Here is an 8,239-nt window from a genome sequence, read left to right as displayed (position 1 = left end):
TTTTAGAGCGACATCCTATACCATGATGTTTTTTGGACGACATGCTATACTATGACGTTTTTTGGGTGACATGCTATACTATGACGTTTTTAGAGTGACATGCTGTACTATGACGTCTTTAGAGCGACATGCTATACTATGACATTTTTAGAGCGACATGCAATACTATGACGTTTTTAGAGCTAAATGCTATACTATGACATTTTTAGAGCGACATGCTATACTATGACGTTTCAAGAGCGACATGCTATACGATGACGTTTTTTGGACGACATGCTATACAATGACGTTTTTAGAGTGACAATGCAATACTTTGACGTTTTTTGGACCACATGCTATACCATGACGTTTATTTTAGGACCAAAGGCTATACTATGATGTTTTTTGGGCGACATGCTATACTATGACGTTTTTAGAGCGACATGCTAAACTATGATGTTTGTTGGACCAAAGGCTATACTATGACATTTTTTGAGCGACATGGTATACTATGACGTTTTTAGAGCGACATGCTATACTATGACGTTTTTAGAGCGACATGCTACACTATGACGTTTTTAGACCAAAGGCTATACTATGATGTTTTTAGACCAAAGGCTATACTCTGACGTTTTTTTGGACGACATGCTATACTGTCACAATTTTAAAGAGACATGCTATACTATGATGTTTTTTTGGGCGATATGCTATGCTGTGACGTTTTTTGGAGCAAAGGCTATACAATGACATTTTTAGAGCGACATGCTATACAGTGACATTTTTTGAGCGACATGCTATACAATGATGTTTTTTGAGCGACATACTATACTATGACGTTTGTTGGACCAAAAGCTATACTATGATGTTTTTTGAGCGACATGCTATACTAACGACGTTTTTAATGCGACATGCTATACTATGACGTTTTTAGAGTGACATGCTATACTATGATGTTTTTAGACCGACGTGCCATACTATGACGTTTTTAGAGCAACATGCTATACTATGATGTTTTTAGAGTGACATGCTATACTATGACGTTTCAAGAGCGGCATGCTATTCGATGACGTTTTTTGGACGACATGCTATACAATGACGTTTTTAGAGCGACAATGCTATACGTTGATGTTTTTTGGGCCACATGCTATACTATGACGTTTGTTGAGCGACATGCTATACTATGACATTTTTAGAACGACATGCTATACTATGACATTTGTTGGACCAAAAGCTATACTATGACATTTTTTGAGCGACATGCTATACTATGACGTTTTTAGAGTGACATGCTATACTATGACAATTTTAGACTGACATGCTAGACTATGACATTTCTTGGGTGACATGCTATACTATGACATTTTTAGAGCGACATGCTATACCATGATGTTTTTTGGACGACATGCTATACTATGACGTTTTTAGAGCGACATGCTGTACTATGACGTTTTTAGAGCGACATGCTATACTATGACATTTTTAGAGCGACATGCTATACTACGACATTTTTTGGACCAAACACCATACTATGACGTTTTTAGAGTGACATGCTATACTATCACGTTTGTTGGGCGACACTCTATACCAGGGGTCACTAACTGGCGGACCGCGGTCCGGATCCGGACCCAGACGCCGTCTTATACGGACCGGACCTGTAATCAGTAAATTGTAACGGGATTTTAAATTTGACCGGTCGCTTGTGTTTACAGCATTAGTTATCAGCTCAGGAAACACACAGACCAATTACGTACGAGTTCAGCCATCCCACGTATTGATTACATTCACACGCTTATAAAACTTCTAGGTTACATCAACATATATCGGACTAATTGAAGTTAGACTTTATGACGTTCCGGACCTTTGCTTTAATACATTTTCTCTGACTGGATCGCTTTGAATTTTAGTTGAATACCCCTGCTCTATACTATAGGCTTTTTAAATTGACATATTACTATGACGTTTTTGTGTTAGTTTTTTTTTTGTTTTTTAGCAACATATAAGAATTTGAACAGTTTTTAAAATTACTATACTTTACTTGTGCAATGAAATATTATTCTATGGCATTTTTTAGATGACATATACTCTGATGTTTTCTTGAAAAACATACTATTTTGACAATATACTGCACTATGACATTTTTTGAACCACGTATCATACATGACAATTTTAGGCAACATCCTATCATTTTGCACTTTTTGAACCACATAATAATCAGTTGGGTTTTTTTGCCGACATGCTATACTATGAACTACAGGCCATACTATGTTATTCTTGAAAAGTATGCTATACTTTGACATTTTCTGAACTGCATCCTATACTACGGCGTTATACACAGAGTGCTTTGGTTGCATGTTCATTTATAATCTAGATTTTTTTTGTTTTGTTTTTTGACAGGATTACCACAGACTTGAACGTGAACACCGTTGACACCCACCCGAGGGAGACGCTGCCTAAGATCTCAGGGCTGCTTGGTCGTGGTCTTTCTGGTCCTGCTCCAGAACGCCTTCATCAACTACACCTTCTTTTGAAGAGGCCCTCAGATGCTGCAATCTCTGACCTTAAGGAGGAACTGCTACTTTCACTCTGTAACGAGACAGCGGTTATTTTAAAGACCCAGCTCCTGGCAGCTTTGAGTGAAAGTTTAACACCCATCAAAGTGGAACTACAGACAGTTAAATCTGAGCTGTCGGTCAGTATTTCAAACATCAAGTCCGACCCGGCTGCCCTAAAGCACGCTGTGGGTGAAACGGAAACTTCACTCTCCACATCACCGACGACATCGTCACACTCCAAAGCAGAGCACCTGTCTGCTGAACTTTTAAAAGTGGACTATAAATGTGAAGAATGTGAGCAGCAGCAGACTGTGAGCAGCGGAACAGATGTGATCAGAAAGAAGTCATTTTCTTTTTTCTTTTCTTTCTGGTTGACTTGATGCTGTCAGATGCAAATGTTGGAGCTGATTCTGATCTTTCAGGATAAAAAAAGCTGCTTTTCCTTCACAGACTTTTCAGGAAATTATTCTCTCAGGTTTTCTCTGCTATTTATATTTTTATTATCTGTGATTATTTCATTATTGTAAAAATAAAGTTTGAGGCATAAAGACTCATTTAGTTATTTTAATCCTGAAATCTTTGATGTAGCAGAACTAAACTTCCATTTTCCTTCTTGTACTTCTGATACTAGAACTAAACGTATTTTCAACATGGATCATCTGGTTTTAATGAATCAGCAGCAACATCACAACAACAAATGAGACAATTTTCAACAAACTAATGATACTGATGTCATTTAAAACTATCAGAGTCTGTTTTAGTGTCAAATTAAAGCTGATTACTGACAACTAGAACATTAACGTTACTGTTTTAATCACATTTAAGTTTCCTGAACGTTACATTAATGTCAACCAGCCACAGTTTTATGAACTTAATGAACCACATTACAGGAACACAACACACTTCAGCTGTTTACATGAAACTCAACACATTAGCTTGATGCTACGTTAGCTTTAATCATGCTACGACTGAGCAGCTAGCTCGGTTAGCATCGCTAACATTAAAGCTAATATTTACTATGCTCACTTTCTTCTCTAGTCAACACACACTGAAACAAACTCCACCAACATCTGGAGTGCATGGCACACATTACATCTGACACTAAAGCTGCATATAAAGTGCATTAAAAGCGGCACCGATACAAAAATAAACATTTACTTACCGAACTATCAGAGTCCTTTCAGTGTCTGCTGGTAGAATCAGCCGAAGGTAGAAAACTGGTTAAAACAAGCCAACGGGCAGGAAAACTGTCTGTGGAAAATGTTCTGCTGCTGCACCGATAAATAAACAAACAGTTATTATATCAGAATTCATCCAAACGAGGAGAGCAGAGTCTCAGCTGCCTCCTCCATAGGACCTGTCAATCATTCCGGACCGGACTGTCAATCAAGTAGTCCCGCCCCCTGGCTTCGCAAAACTTTAACGCTCCATAAAAAAATCAATACTGATTTATTTTAAGATCGGCCACCTGATCTCTCATTTTGACCATGAAAACTCACGAAAAAAAAATCTATGTACAGTCTATGCACCGTACTCTGTTTGGCTCCACACTTGCTGATGACCACTTCCGGTCTCAGAAAATGAAAAAACGTACCTTTTTTCGTTTCTGTCTCTTACTGATTTTACTTTCTTGTTATTCTAAATATAAAACGAAAATCAAAGCATTTAAAAAAAAACGTATATCCCTTTTTGATCATGAAAAGGAAAAACGCCTTGTATTTCAATTTTAATTTTTGTATTTTAAAACGAAAATCAAATAACCACTCGTTTTTTATTTTCAATACCCGTTTCAGAACGGAAAATCCAATCACCAGATCCGTACACGGACCCTGGACGACACTTTCTTTGTTTAGGAAATATAAAATGAAATATATCACTCTCTAACGTGAGTTGGCAGTTGACGGGGTAAAACGAATCAGCAAAATAATAACACTTTAAGGAACTTGGTTTTCTAGTTAATGTGAGCAAAATATTTTCAGTTGTTGTTTATACATATTGTCATCGCTCCTACGGGCAGTGAAAGCCGCAGCAGAGACTTGAAAACGTGGCATGCAGGACACGGCAGCTGCTTAAGTTAGAAGGCCTGGTGTACAGTTTGTGTGCTGGAGTCCAAAGTAAGACTTCGTTTCGTGTCTGTGCAGAGTACAGGTTAATACAGACCTGATGGTGACAGAATGATCTGTCCTTTCCCGCTGATTAAATTGCTGTAGTCACCCGTGCAACCGCAGAGAAGCAGTGCAGTCTCCACTGATGCTGTTTGTGTAATTACGCTGTGAGTCATTAAATAACAGGTTCCTGTTATGAATGCACTGCAAGTGATGGAGGACAAAACCCACAGCTCTGGTTCCATGCAGCAATGCAAACTTACGATCACATCAAGTGGGAATTGTTTCAAAGTGAAATTTTTGTCATTTATATTGGTGAAGAAGCGATAACTCTTACAGAGGAGGATGGAATACATGGGCAGGATAATATTGTTCAGATGTTCCCATATTGTGCAAATCAATAAAAGTGTCACATCTCCAGAATGTGGCCTTTGATTTCTCACCTCAAAATAATGCAAAGACAGTTCACTTTACCCCAACTATAAAAGCCCTGGTTTTAACCCTGTTTCTAACAGGCTTTTTCATTGTCTGTAGTTTAAATCATGTGTTCCTGCCCATGCCCCCTTCAGGAAGAAGACTATCTTTGACTGTTCCGAATCATACACTCATTTTTTTCCCACTTTAGCGCATACTAAATCTACAGCTGCATTTATATTTGGGATGTACTACTACTTTGTCAGTACATTGCACCTTAAACAGACCGTTGCAACCTGTAGTGCAAAATGCGTTGTCATCTGTCTGTGTGCTCTTGGGGGGTTCAAACTTGTTCATACTCAGCGAGACACTGTGATGTAACTGTGTAGAGGATTATGGGTCAGAGTGGCCACAAAAGTATGCTGGATGCAATCTGGCAAAAACAGGTGGATGTAGTCGGACATCTGTGTATTTTTGACATACTGCTATGTACTATATATGGGACACTAAATCCTTTTCTTGCATACTATATAGTATAATAATATGAATACTTGTATGCTGCTTTACCAGGACTTTCTACTGCCTCTAACTCTTTGAGTGATCATTTTACATGTAGATATCGCCAAATTGTTCTTAACTCATGTCTACGGTGAGCTTGTCAATGTTTCGAGTATAAAGTCAGCAGTTTTAAAGTTTGGAAAAGGCTCTGAAGTGACTGCTTGTTAGCATGTAGTCTTGATGGGCTGCGTCTTAGACTCCGTTTTACACTTGGTCCATTGTCTGACAATAGAGACAAAAAAATACGTAAATAAGAACAGCATTGTTGGGTTTCTGGTTGCATTAAAATGCAGTATATGTGAGCACAGAGAGCAGGAGAGAAGCCAACAGGTGTAAACACTGGCCAGTTTTGGGTGCACTGAAGCGCAATACGAAAACACAGTAATCCACTGTGGGTTTCTTTTGTTTCATATTGTTTTGTTTTGAGTAGGTGCCGCTCTGAATGTGTAAATCATTTTTACAATAGAGTATAAATATGTAAACAAAAGGAATCAGGGAGTACATTAAAAGTGGAGATACTTACAGTTCAGGTATTTTAGTTTTAGTGCACTAATGCAGCCTATCTGCAGTACTAGAATGTAACTAAGCACAGTTACTCAGAGACTTTAATATTTATATGTTATACAACTTTATAATTCTACTATATCACATCTTAGGGGCAAATACTGCACTTATTACTCCACTAAATTCATCTGACAGCTTTGGTTAACTTTAAAGAAAAAACTTTTTTAATGTTTACTTATTTTACTTTACTTTTCAGACTACACTTTTCATACCCTTCCTGACCAGTGAAGCTTGTACATTTTGAATCTCTGTGGATAAACTGAGGGATTAAGTGTTCCTTTAGGGGATGGGGAAAAAAATCTGCTTCTTCAGATACAGGAACAGTTTTTAAAAACTCCTGGATTAGCTGGAAAATGCTTTGTCACAAATACAAAACAGGGCTGTTTTTCTGAGTTCACAGGATTGTGACGCTACAAACATCACGATATTGCATTGCTGTATAGACTGCATTGTTTACAAACTGTATATCAAGTAGTTGGAATTACCTCAACTTTATAGACCGTAAAATGCAACATAGAGTTTTGAAGTTTTTGTTCTTGTTTTTTGCACTATCCAGAGAACATTTTTGTTTCACCTCACAGGTCATAAATTAGCCATCAAATGGGCCACTACTATTTTTTTTTACTGATTTTAGAAAACTTTAAATTCATACTTTTCTTTAAAAAAAGGCACACATGTAGGTCTTAGTCTGTCGAAATAAACGCTAACCTAAAAGGATATTTTAATTTCCTGGCAGCATATATGACTTTAGAGAGCCCTAGAATCAGTTGCTGTCTGCGAGGTTTTAAATTATTCATCAGAACAACTGTTTAAAGTGACACCACACCATCATTGTTTTTATTTTCACCAAGTTCTCCTCCTCCCCAGAGGAGGCAGAAAAAAAATCTAAGCCAAATCTCATTAGGAGGTTTGAAACGCGGAGGTGAAACACAACCTGGTGGTAAACACAGCCATCTCCTGCTGAAGGAGAGGCTGGCTGCTGTGTGAGGGGAAGCATCCCAGGCAGGAGAACAGAAGCCAGCAACATGCAGATTTTAACCCAATTTCTTCTAAGAAACCTTCACAGAGACTGACTTAAAATAATTATTCTTACTGTGCAGTATCACTGAGTTCTAGACAATGAAGGCCAGTTATTTAGAAATCTTATCTCAAGTACACTGCACAGCAAATTATATTACCTCCAAAAGTGATGTAAGCGGCATGTCCTAATGGAAATATAAAGGACAGTATTGCCTTTGATTTTCCATGAGTGATCAAGGATAGTGTACAACATGCAGTGCTTGCCATAATCAAGTGTAATCACTCTTGATTTGGCAGCAGCCCTTGAAGTTTCTCTATCTGTTGCTGCATCAATGATCTGCTCAGCTAGAAGATGGCCCACGCAGGCTTCTGGTCTGTCTTTGATATTTCCACCACTGCGTTGGGGCTTAAGCAGTCAGATGAGGCAATTTTGCCTTTCATCTTTCTTTTTTCCAATTTCATTCTTAGCTGTCAGTACTTAATTAATGTTTTTGCCACAATTTTTCAACCTTCACTGCCGATGACAGAGATGGCGCGCGGCTATTTTTATTATCAATTTTGTTTCATGGAGCCAGACTTTGGCTTCTAGTTTGTATTCTGAGCCTTGTGACAGGAACCTGATGTGACATTTGGGTAAAAAGCATCTGCCGTCATAGGCCAAGCTGCATATGAAGACTGATGCTATCACCAAAGTCGTTTAGGGTCATAATTTGCGAGAATGTTTGAGATAAGAAATAAAAAAAAAAAAAAAATACTGTCAGGTTCAAGCACTTGGCCCTTACTGATAAAATAAATGTCTGGTTTTAATTTCCATAAATCCATCCATTACTCTTGCCTGTATATAAGCTCTTCAGTAAATCTGAAGTCATGTAATGAACTGTATGAAAACCAAAGACGTAGAGAAAATATTCAGTTTGCTTCAACAAGATTTTGGCTACCTGTGAAAAGTGTTACCCAAGGTGATTTTTAACTCATGCATTATTCGTAAGAGGTAGTGTTCAACTGAACCAAATCGATATTGTAAAAGTGAAAGAAACACAGCAGATA

At 37.9% G+C, this 8,239-nt stretch overlaps 1 long non-coding RNA gene across 1 annotated transcript in view; it reads right to left on the bottom strand.

Moving 5' to 3' along the window:
• LOC129348572 (uncharacterized) overlaps positions 1-3,875 on the bottom strand; it is a 5,375-nt gene extending 1,500 nt beyond the window's left edge. The window contains exon 1 of the long non-coding RNA XR_008601166.1: positions 3,694-3,875. This is a non-coding gene — a long non-coding RNA (uncharacterized LOC129348572). The remainder of the gene's footprint in view (positions 1-3,693) is intronic.
• Between the last annotated feature and the right edge of the window lie 4,364 nt (positions 3,876-8,239).

Source organism: Amphiprion ocellaris, chromosome 3 (assembly GCF_022539595.1).
Source record: "Amphiprion ocellaris isolate individual 3 ecotype Okinawa chromosome 3, ASM2253959v1, whole genome shotgun sequence".
NCBI classification, from domain to species: Eukaryota; Metazoa; Chordata; class Actinopteri; family Pomacentridae; genus Amphiprion; species Amphiprion ocellaris.
Note: the sequence above shows the minus strand (reverse complement) of the source record. Positions and strands in the feature narration are given on the sequence as shown.